Here is a 12073-nt window from a genome sequence, read left to right as displayed (position 1 = left end):
CCTGAGACATCTGTGATGGCTCTTGAGTGTGTACTGGTCAGTACATGTGAGTGGCCTTCATATACGTGGGTCAGTTACATCTAGAGCGGTCCGTCACGGTCTTATGGCCCACATGTCTCTATCTGAGGTATATGGTGGTAGTGTTATTGTGCACAACTGTGCCATATGCCAGGTGTTCCTCACTGCAGAGATGTCCATATTCTCCATTGTTGGATCTGGATTGTCAGCTGTGATTACGAACGCTACACATCTAGCACTGACGACCGGTGTCAGATATATGTAGTGCAGAGTTCGTGCTAACAATGTTCACTATCAACACACTGTGCCCTTCCGTGTTTAGAATCCATGTGCATACAAGACAGCCCTTCGCTACTACTAAGTGTGTGAGCATGCCCAGTATGCCGTTGTGTAGATGGATGCACAGTACATTCCAAACGGACGTGTGCTACTAAGTGTGTGAGCACGCCCAGTGACACCTTGTGTCGGTTATGTGCCTCTGTGTATGGGCATGACCATTGAAATCCTGTATAGCGATAGTGGTCATCCAGGCAACAGATGTCCATACCCGTCAGGATGGATTCCCACATTGAACACACTGGTTGACTGTCTTGAAGGGTGTACTGTCTGTGGTGCATCTCGTATCTATGTAGTGTTGCAATAGTGCTCCATAGATAGGCAGTTGTCCCGCTCACACCACTGCTGTGTGTTTGTCTCTGTCTACCTTGGGACAGTAATATGCTTTTAGACTGCTCACTCTCCATACATTCCCTATCGGCGTCTTTGCCTTTGCTGATGTTGTAATCCACCTAGAAGTATGCCTCTGTGAGTGCTGTGTTCCAGTAATCTCAGTTGCGCAGTCTGTAACTGCGTAATGCTGTAGTGTGATAAGGTAGTTAGGTGTATGTTCGATTCCCAGCCCTGCCAAGTGTGTGTGTGTCCGTGTGTTTCCAGCTGCCTGGGGACAGAGTAATGCTTTTAGACTGCTCACTCTCCATACATTCCCTATCGGCGTCTTTGCCTTTGCTGATGATGTAATCCACCTAGAAGTCTGCCTCTGGGAGTGCTGTGTTCCAGTAATCTTGGTAGCGCGTTCTGTAACTGCGTAATGCTGTAGTGTGATAAGGTAGTTAGGTGTATGTTCGACTCCCAGCCCTGCCAAGTGTGTGTGTGTGTGTGTGTGTGTGTGTGTGTGTGTGTGTGTGTGTGTGTGTCCGTGTGTTTTCAGCTGCCTGGGGACAGAGTAATGCTTTTAAACTGCTCACTCTCCATACATTCCCTATCGGTGTTTTTGCTTTTGCTGAAGATGTAATCCACCTAGAAGTATGCCTCTGGGAGTGCTGTGTTCCAGTAACCTTGGTAGTGCATTCTGTAACTGCGTAATGCTGTAGTGTGATAAGGTAGTTAGGTGTATGTTCGACTCCCAGCCCTGCCAAGTGTGTGTGTGTGTGTCTGTGTGTTTCCAGCTGCTTGGGGACAGAGTAATGCTTTTAGACTGCTCACTCTCCATACATTCAATATCGGCGTCTTTGCCTTTCCTGATGATGTCATCCACCTAGAAGTATGCCTCTGGGAGTGCTGTGTTCCAGTAATCTCGGTAGCGCGTTCTGTAACTGCGTAATGCTGTAGTGTGATAAGGTAGTTAGGTGTATGTTCAACTCCTAGCCCTGCCAAGTGTGTGTGTGTGTGTGTGTGTGTGTGTGTGTGTGTGTGTGTGTGTGTGTGTGTGTGTGTGTGTGTGTGTGTTTCGAGCTGCCTGGGAACAGAATGATGTTTTTAGACAGCTCACTCTCCGTACATTCCCTATAGGTGTCTTTATCTTTGCTGATGATGTCACCCACCCAGTTGTATGCCTCTGGGAGTGCGGTGATGCTGAAACTCAGTAGCGTGTTCTGTTACTGCGTAATGCTGTAGTGTGGTAGACTAGACAGGTAGGTGCTCGATTTCAAAGCATGGCAGGTGTGTGTGTTTGGCAGTTATACCCTATGTGTTGGTATCTGTGGGTTGCTAGCTGCGGGATGTGTTTAGTGTGTTTTGTTGCTGACCTATATAGTGTCCACAGCCTGCATATTCTGCCAAGACACTGGGTTATCAACACATACATTCACCAATAGGTCTAGTGAGCAAATGTCAGCAGCCCTACTCTTACCCTTAATACAGTCTGACCCGTGTGACGCAACAAAACACACATGCCTTGATAGTAACAACACTACATGATGCAGGTGACACATGTAGTTTCCTTTTCATTCTAATGCTTTGCTGTCATGTGGTCCGCTGTTGTGATATAAATGCAATATCTACATATGTGTGTGCATGTATATGTGTGTATGTATGTATATATATATATATATATATATATATATATATATATATATATATGTATACATATAATATATATGATATATGTAGATATAGAGAGATAGACATAGATATAAACATATATGTCTGGGGACATCAGCACTATTGAATGTTTGTGCCAGATGATCTGTACGTGATAACCTGGGATGTATGTATATCTGCCATGGCGTAGTGGTAATGCACATCGTCTGTTGTGTGCAGGGTCCTGGGTTGTAGTCATGTAGACCCCAGTTATTTTGTTGCTGAGAAGACCATGGGACATCGGATATGGTGATAGTAAGGCACCTGTTACCAGTTGTGTACGGATCTGAGTGACACTAAGCAGTGGTTATTAATGTGGTGATTCGGTATGGGTCATATAACTATTCATTAGAAGACTATACTATGCAGATGAGGTTGACAATAGTGTATTCCATTTATCCCCAAGGTGTGATGCAGATCCCTGGAGTGTATGTGTGTAGTTAGCCGGGTGCAGGGCATGAATATAGTTGACAGCATGGGAGGGTGGGTCAGGCATACTGTACGTACATTGCAGAACTGTGTCTCAAGAGTGCTCCTGCCTTAGCACGCCTAAGCTAGGGGTGTGTCTATACCTGCCTGGTGACATTGGGAGGGACAAAAGCAGTGGTGGAGTAGTCAGGGTGTACAGGCTGCACAAACAGGTGATGATCAGCAGATGACATGGCCAGCCCGCACCTGAACAGTACGGTAATGTGAGCAAGCAGCATACACACAGGTTTCGTCCGCACTCTACACCACCGGTGTATACCTGCGGTGACATTTCACAACACAGTCCAACCAAATGAGAAGGGCTGCAGCAGGCAACATAGACCAACATGTGCAGGAGGCTGAGGGCAGTGAGGATGTGTATGCTGCCGAACAACCCTTACTGGGGTGACATAAGACTTTATAGACCCAGGGTGACTTACCAGGGGGTACATGAGCTGGGGATGGTGGAGCACTATGGGGTGGATAGAGACCTCCTACAGCGACTTGTTGACCTGTGCCTGCCACACCTGACACATCAAACAGGCCGAGGGAAACCCATCACAGTGGATACCACGGTATGTGTTGGCCTAGGTATACTAGCCACAGGTACCTCACACAGCACAACTGGGGATATCATGGGGATCTCACAGGCATCTGCATCCAGAGTATTGCACCAGTTCACAGACGCCATGTCAACACATGCTAGTGAGCAGGTACATGTCCTCAACACACGTGATTAGTAGACCAGCAATATGCATCTCTTCAACCACATGGATGACTACCCTGGGGTACTGGGTGCTATAGCCTGCACACACGTACACATGAAAGCACCACCTGGTGAGTGGGGTAGGGCCGACAGTCACTGCAGGGGCATACCCTCCAACAGCTAGGCCATATGCGATGGCCAGGGCATTAGATTGAATGTATGTGCTGTCTGCCCTGGAAGCTATGATGATTCTGATATATGGCTTCTGACACAGCTGTACCACACCTTTGCCAATATGGACATCCCCTACAGTCTCCTATTGGGGGATGCTGGGTAACCACTGGTGTCGTGGCTGATGACACCCATCAGCAATGCACACACACCTGAACATTCACACCATAATGAGGCAGATGCACAGGCAAGACATATAATTGAGCATGTGTTTGGGATGCTCAGTTCACCGTTCTGGTATCCGGACACATCCAGTGGAGCCCTGCAGTATTCACTAGCTACATGCACACAATTTGTTATGGTATTTGCTATGCTACAATCCTGCAGTAACAGTTGCAGCAGGAACAGCATGAGGCAGGTCCACATGGCCCAACACCACTGCCAAGGCCTGTACAGGCACAGTGTGACTTGGCGAAGGAACTACCTGAGCAGGGCCCAGTCGGTGAAAGGCCGTGCACAGTATGACCTGCCCTTGACACAGAGGCAACACAAGGCATATGCACTGACACAGTAGGTACCCACGGATTTCCCCTCTCTGACCCGCACACAGTACAATGGATGCCAAACATGACACTACCTGTGCTCGGCCATGTATAGGAGGTGCACTGTGTGCATCCGACATAGGCAGCCCTCTAGCACCGTCCTCAGGTCCAGAACACCCCCAGGGTACGTCTATCGACCTAACAATTGGCAGTTGTATTAGAATGTGTATTTACCCATTGCTATGGTATGTATGTGAGCATACAAGAGACTCTGGTGGCCGAATGTTAGGGCAGCAGACAGTACACATCCATAGTGGCACCATGACATCTGTAGCACATATGGGGGTCACAATGGTAGCCAGTAGTACACAGGGTGTCCTAACCCACTGCAGATTATGGGCTGAATATCATGTGTGTCCGTACAGCCCACACATGTTCCATGCAGCTGGACAGGTGTGGACCAATACAGACAAATGATATACAATGGCCTATGGATATGCCCAATGAATGACCCCAAACCCCAAAGACACACACAGACTACAGCAGGCCAGGCAGTTTGATGTAGGTTGTGAAAGCTAGGACGTCCAACACCACTATGCTGGAATTTAAAGCTGGAATCTGACGTACACTGGTATCCCTCCAACCAGCAATTTAGGTAGGTCCACACACTGACATGGAGTACCTGGCATACCAGTACAGTAGCGGCAGATGTTTACAACTGTCAGCTGTGCCCCCCGTCCAACCTACACATGTAAGAGTCATGTGCGCCACCCACGGTGCTGTGTAGGACTGTGGATGCGGTTGGATGTTCCCCCACGCTATGCAGACATGTAGCAACTGTCAATGCCACATGACCATTAGCTACCCTGCAGACACAGCATGACACCTGTCTGTGTAGAATGGAGGGGTCGGCAACACAGTACTGACTATCTGGACATGTGACGCATGCGATACAGTTGACCATACTTGGCATGCTCATACACATGACGGTATGACGGTAATGTCGGTCAACAACATGCGTAACAGTCATACTGGGCATGCTCACACACTGAAACACAGGACGGCCAGGCATGCATACACCAGTGGTCTGGACATATCTGCCAGTACATTGCTATACTGTTAGATGACTGTGCTGTATGGTGTGTGTGTGTGGTCTATTGTCTGTACATATGCCATGGTCTATTGTTAATTCACATGAGCTATGTGCGCAGGGTACTGCTACCAGCACGTGAATAGGACGGTTCTTTGTTTGTGGACAGACCGACGCCTTTGGATACGGACCGGGTAAGGCACATTCCAGCAGGTGGGAGCAGTTGTGCATGGGTTTGCACAGTGTTAAGCACTGCTGACCTCTGGTTACAGCACCTTATAACCGTTTAGACTCCACATTTCTTTGACAGTGCACTACTGGCATACTGGTAGATAAACACACTTACAGCCGCTCGCTCACCGACATTTCTGCTTACATTTGTCACTCACGCTGGGTGTGTGCGATCCCTTGTGATGCGTATTACATCGGACTACATGACTGCAGTATCGGGTATGTCTAACCATTTGGCGACGGCAGGCATTCGACTGTACGGACTCGATGGCCTGTCAAGTGACGTAATCATATTATATGCATGTTCCTCATACGATCTGCTCCCATTTGCCTGATACATGGGAACCAATACTCTGCAATGCTGACATGTGAATATGATTTTGTTAACGCAGCTGTCTGCCGAGTCATGCTACCGCATACCTACTGTACGTTTTCCACCTTTCAGATTGCACGACGGGAGACTGTAGGAGTAACACCTTTCCCACTTTGCATGGGACAGTCCCTCATTAGGCATATGTCATGTGACAATACTCTAGCCTTTGCAACTGTCCTGATTAGGGGATATTCTCATATTCTACGTGTCTGTAGTGGTTGCTTGTTACAGGTCTTGTATACCTGACACGTCGATATGTTATATGTAGTAGCATAAGCAACTTTACTGCTGCTAGACTACGCTTTGATTTGTGCTGATATGTATATTTCTGGACTATGCATGGCTGTAAGTATGTTCTGCCCTGGTACGTCTGACATTTTTACAGTGCAGGTCCCACTTTGGCCATTCAGAATGGTGGCAGCCCTATCGATCCTATATGTAGAGCTATCACATGTGTCAAGGCAACCCATACCCACAGCCAGTAGTAAACTGACTACTTCAACAGTTTGCATACGTTAAGGTTATTCTTGTAGCATTATAATTGCTAATACTGTTTCCTATTACATGTAGCTGTTTCTGATACAACAAATTAATTTCTGACACCACTACACACAATATATGGCCTCCTTTCCCGAACTCACAGGCCATTTGCCATAACATTCATTTTGCAGGACACAACTGCCCAGACGGATGTGTCCCTCAAAGGCGTACGGGTGGTGAACCTCATCTATTATGCTATCATCTACCTAAGGTGGTCAGCAAATTATGCACTTTCCGTCACTAGCAGACCTCACATACCAATGGGGGAGAATGAACACTGTATCGGGAACACTGCATAACATCCTGTGGGACACATTTAGATGATTGGTTCTATTAACCAGACACATTGACAGTCACAGAGCATATGTATTCATTCACATTTGTCGAGGTACATGCTGTTTATGACTCATACATGTTGTCATCTGTCATTACCTGTATTCCGCCACCTGTCCACCTAATATCACTAGTTCTGGCAGTGTTTAGTTGGACTTTGTTACATTCTGATTCATAACTATGGACGTCCATGCTAATCTGGTACACGGCACTGATTTGGTCCCTATGTATTCCCCCGATGGTTTACAGACTATCCGGTAGATGTGCTCTTCAGGCTTGAGAGGTATAGGTGTCTGCTATGCCCACATAGGAATATTAATGACTTCCACTGGGCGGGCCTACTACATGTCTGCCAACCAGCACCTGCACACTTAAGCCCATTATTGCATACCCATGGTTCACCTACCTGGCACCCCTCTACAGCACTCATGACAAATACTTACTGTGAGCGCAGCTGGGGTATGAGCACACCCCTACACATTGCCCACTCTCCCCGTCTCGGGACACAAGTACGTTTTGTCAACAATTATCACACTTGCACAACATACTGTTCCATGTACACCTAAATCCTGCTTGCATCAATGACAACGGGTTCACACGTACAGTGAATTTTTGGGGTCCCGCAAGGGACACCGTTATCCATGTTTAAAGTGTAGACCTTGCAGATCTCTCCCACTGGTACTTTCCTGCTGGTGTTTTGGACAGCAGCAGTGTATTAATCTTTATTGCCTGTCTGTATGTCTGACCGGCCTAGCTGGGCGGTGTGGGGGGTACAACGTTTATTTATTGGACCTCCCAGTCACATATGCTCGGGCTGTAAATATGTTACCCCTAATTGCTGTAAACTAACCTAGTTATGTACATGTGCATATCTACAATGACATATATATTTGTTTTGTGTGTATGTGTATATATCAATACCTGTTGTATGTGTATATATATCTATATCTATATATATATATATATATATATATATATATATGTAGTATATCTTTGTGTGTGTGTATATATATATATATATATATATATATATATATATATATAAATAAATATATATATATATATATATATATATATATATATATACACATATACGTTTATATCTATATATACATCTGTGTGTCCATTAACCTATATATTTCCCGGACATAGACACTTACACATGCGTATTGGGTTTTATCTCTGCTTCAACAGCATACTATTGCCTTAGTCATTATGACACCGACACTTCACTCCAGTGAACTTGTGATCAATATACTGCACGTTATACAGCGGACAGATGTCACACGTTTTTCATGTCTGGGGTGCCGCTGATAAGTGTGATGTGATACAGTGTAATTCGACCTATTACTCGTATGCGCAGCCTATTATTCCTGCTACTCTGTTTGTTTCTGTGCACATTCATATTATTAATGTTAATAGAATGAGTGTTTGTGTTACTGAGATTGTACGTCAACATATTGATGTCTGCATGTAGTTGTGTCTTTCTGCTTTTCCCGGTTTGGGGTTGTCACAACAGAACTCCATTCCGCTCATGGTTGGCAGATAGGTTTTATGTGTCGGGCTGCCAGCCCTGATGCACAATGTCCGACAACGATACACCCATTCACGCATGTCTCCACGCCGATGATGCTCTATCTGGGAATCGCACCTACATACTAGCTGACCTCCACGGGCCACTCCATTGCAACCGGCGCAACATACCCTAGCACTCCTGTGTCCATAATCGCATATCCATAGTTTCTCCAGCACACCCGTGTTGAGTTTCTATGCATAACAGCCATTATCCACCTGATATCACAGCCATGACACACCTTTACACATTGCCCTCTCCAGATCATTGGGGCCCTACACACATTTTGTACCACCTCGTGTAATCACAGGGTCCCCATCCATTCATATTTGCACATACGTGCCTTTCCTGGTGTTATGGATTACGAACGATTTGTGGGTTACAACTGTAGGTGGTCGCAACATGTACTACATTCCATCTGTGTATAATGTTGACGTAGCACTTCAACGATGTTATGGCCACTGGTATAACCCTGCCTCTGGTTTGCATAGCGGTGCTCTACTCACTCTTGTGCAGCTTTATCTGACATACGCTGCAAGCACTTTATAATACCTTACTTGCTCTAGATTCCCTTCACAACCCTTATGTTTGCTTTCGTCTTTCAGCGTTCATTATATATGTTCATTATATATCCACGTGTTTCCCTTCACATATGACTATTTCATTCATTTATAGATACAATGGATATTATTCTGGACATCGGTCATAAATTCACTTCAGGTATGCAATAGTCCTGTCAACAAATGTGACAGTTGGTTGGTGTACATATGTGTACGGACCTCTGTGATACTCGGACTAGTTTCTACAGTGACAGGGACAAGGCTATGACAAATCAGGGACAATCACGGACACTTCTACCATATTAGTACTATTAATTTGGAATGTGTTGACAGATTCGTATTACTACTAATTTTCCACAGTTAAATGCATCTATTACTCTTAATTGTTGTAATTAGTCATTCTCATTCAACACCTTTCCCCCAAAGGTCACTGGCTTTGTGAGTGATTAAGAGGTTGGCCAGTTATTGTGCGAATGCTCTGACCATTGGTAGGGTTGACACATTGTCGTATGTACAGGTTGGGATATAATCTGGGGACACCAGATTGTTTAGGCCAACACATACCCACGGTCAGTGCAGGTTTAAAACATTCATTATTTTCCTAGCTGTGAGCCTATATCTTTAGCACTTTAGTTGTTAGTCTATTTCTTGTACAAATTACGTATTTTATATACTGACATGACCGCTTTAGGCAACTGTTACATGCAGTATGGTACATAGCTATTTCCTACAGTCACAGGACATTTGGCATTGTATCATTGTTGGTCAGGACACACCTACCCACACAGTGACTGTCCCTCACACAGTGGATCAGGGGGTATCCTGTTTATGTCAGTGCCTTCATCACCCTATTTCCAAGTGCCACTATGCGAATGTGTACAATATATTCTCTCGATTATTCATGTCGGGAGACGTGCGTCACGGGCAGGTGTTTGATCCTGGGTAGTAGGTTCTGCATGACTATCTAGTCCTGGACAGTCTCGTGCACCACTACTGCACATTCTAACTTGTGTCCAGATGTCTACAGGACTGGACATCGTGTCTTGATACCCATTCTGATGTTTACACAAGTTACTTATCCCATGAGGGATATCCAAAAATTTAACAAGACCAATACCGACCATTCTTTTGGCTTTACGAAAATGTGCTGGGGGTTTTACATGCAAGGGATACATAGTTTGCAATCCTGAAACTGCCTAGGGTGACACTGCCTACTACATATGAGTAGTGGTCACTATGTGTAGATGTGGCTGCGCCAAGCTAGTAGGCCTAGTATGGCTGGATTTGGTGGACGTTCAGGTATGGGGGCGGTTTGTGTGCTGTGGAGGGGATGATGGGTATTCCATTATGCATCCAGGTGTGTTGCATTTGAATTGGCCGGTTCCATCAGGACCAATCTGTGGGTATGTGCCGGTGAGATTTCTGTACATTTGTATCGCACATTTTAATATTCATATGTTTGTGGGATTGTGTTCTGCAGTATGGCCTGTCAGGTTGTATTGCAGATATGTATACATGTTCTTTGTGTTTCTTTCTGATTCATCCGCTGCTCCCTCATACACCTCCAGTTCACCTATTCTGCATACGACACAGTCTCGCCTTTGAGGATTATACCATTACCCACCCCCCCACACACACATATTCCTGACACTCCATCCATCACTGCTTTGGTTGATGGCCCATGACACGGTCAAGGTAACACATTGCATACACTACATATGTCAGGTACCTGTATGGTTGTGTGGACTACCATGGCATGTTTCACCTTCCACATGCTATACATCATGCACATAGGTACATGCCCATACTTAACTTTCATGACATGGTTGGTACACCCGGGTAATACCCGTTCAACTGTGACACATCCTGACAAGTACAGCTTGGACCGCATATGTGCGGATTTTGGTCGACTGCTCTGATCATTGGTAGGATGCCACGTTTTCCTATGTCCAGGATGGGATATATTCTGGACACATATCCTACAAGCCTACATGTTGCCTTATTGTTGTAGCAGTTTATATGCTCCTTCTGTTTCGTTTTCATGCTTATTCTATTTCCTGTCACATATGGTATGTTAAATACGGACATACCTATTGTCTGTGACTATTACATGCGTTGTGGGATATAATTCTGTCATACGGCCGCTAGATATTTACATTTATCGTGGTTTTGTTATGGACACATCTGCCCAGCTGTGTACTCTCCCTCACAATGTGGGACAGCTGGTGACCCTGACCATTGGGCTGGATGTAGCTATTGGCAGCGTGCTAACATGATGCGTTTCACTTCTACTTGGTATAACTATCTACACTGCGTTGGACTACGGGCACACGGTTTTCAATGTTATTTGTTAGAGGGATGGGGACCCGTTATTCCCTACCGTGCATTTGTGTTTGCTTCTTCATTTTGTTTTTGCAGGAACTGTCTTGCATGCTTTGCATACGTTTCAGTATCCACGGACACTGACAGATGTGATTACTATTGCATGCAAATTGTTATATGCAAGCATTTTAGGTTGGACGTCGACAGCTGACATTTCCATGCCTCCGTGCGGCACTTCGACACGCTCTATGCACTCGCGCTCATTTCCTATGCACGTGGCTGTGGCGGCAGCGTGCCTTCATTAATATGCATTTGGCACTACTGCACCATCTTCACGCCACACGGTCGGCGCAAGCCTAATGCTGGCCTTGCGCCGAGCTTCATGAATCCCAGGGTATGTCATGAAGTCACAACGTTTAGTTCGTAGCTTTTCCTTATAAGAATTACATTGGTCCCACTGTATGGTGTAGAAGGATGAAGCACTGACTATGATCCAATGATCAGTGTTCAGTTACCAGCTCTGGCACAGGAGGAACAGGATGAGATAGCTATGAAGGGACAAAGCTGCTTGCCTCTCTTGGGAGAGGGGGGCAAACGCATGCACAGTGTCACATGCAGAAGGAATGACTTCCCTAGTAGAGACTAGAGAAACTGCTTGCTCTGCTTCCACATAGGTGGATGGGGTCTGCCCTGCTGGTTTACATCCATTATAGAAATGAGAGACAGCATCTAACACTGACAATCACTGCATGTCCACTTACATTTTTTGCAAGCTGAGGATGTGTGGT

The sequence above is a fragment of the Protopterus annectens genome, chromosome 1.part0, assembly GCF_019279795.1.
Source record: "Protopterus annectens isolate FY-2018-M chromosome 1.part0, PAN1.0, whole genome shotgun sequence".
Taxonomy (NCBI): domain Eukaryota; kingdom Metazoa; phylum Chordata; order Ceratodontiformes; family Protopteridae; genus Protopterus; species Protopterus annectens.
The sequence above is the reverse complement of the archived record's forward strand: the minus strand, read 5'-3'. Positions refer to the sequence as shown.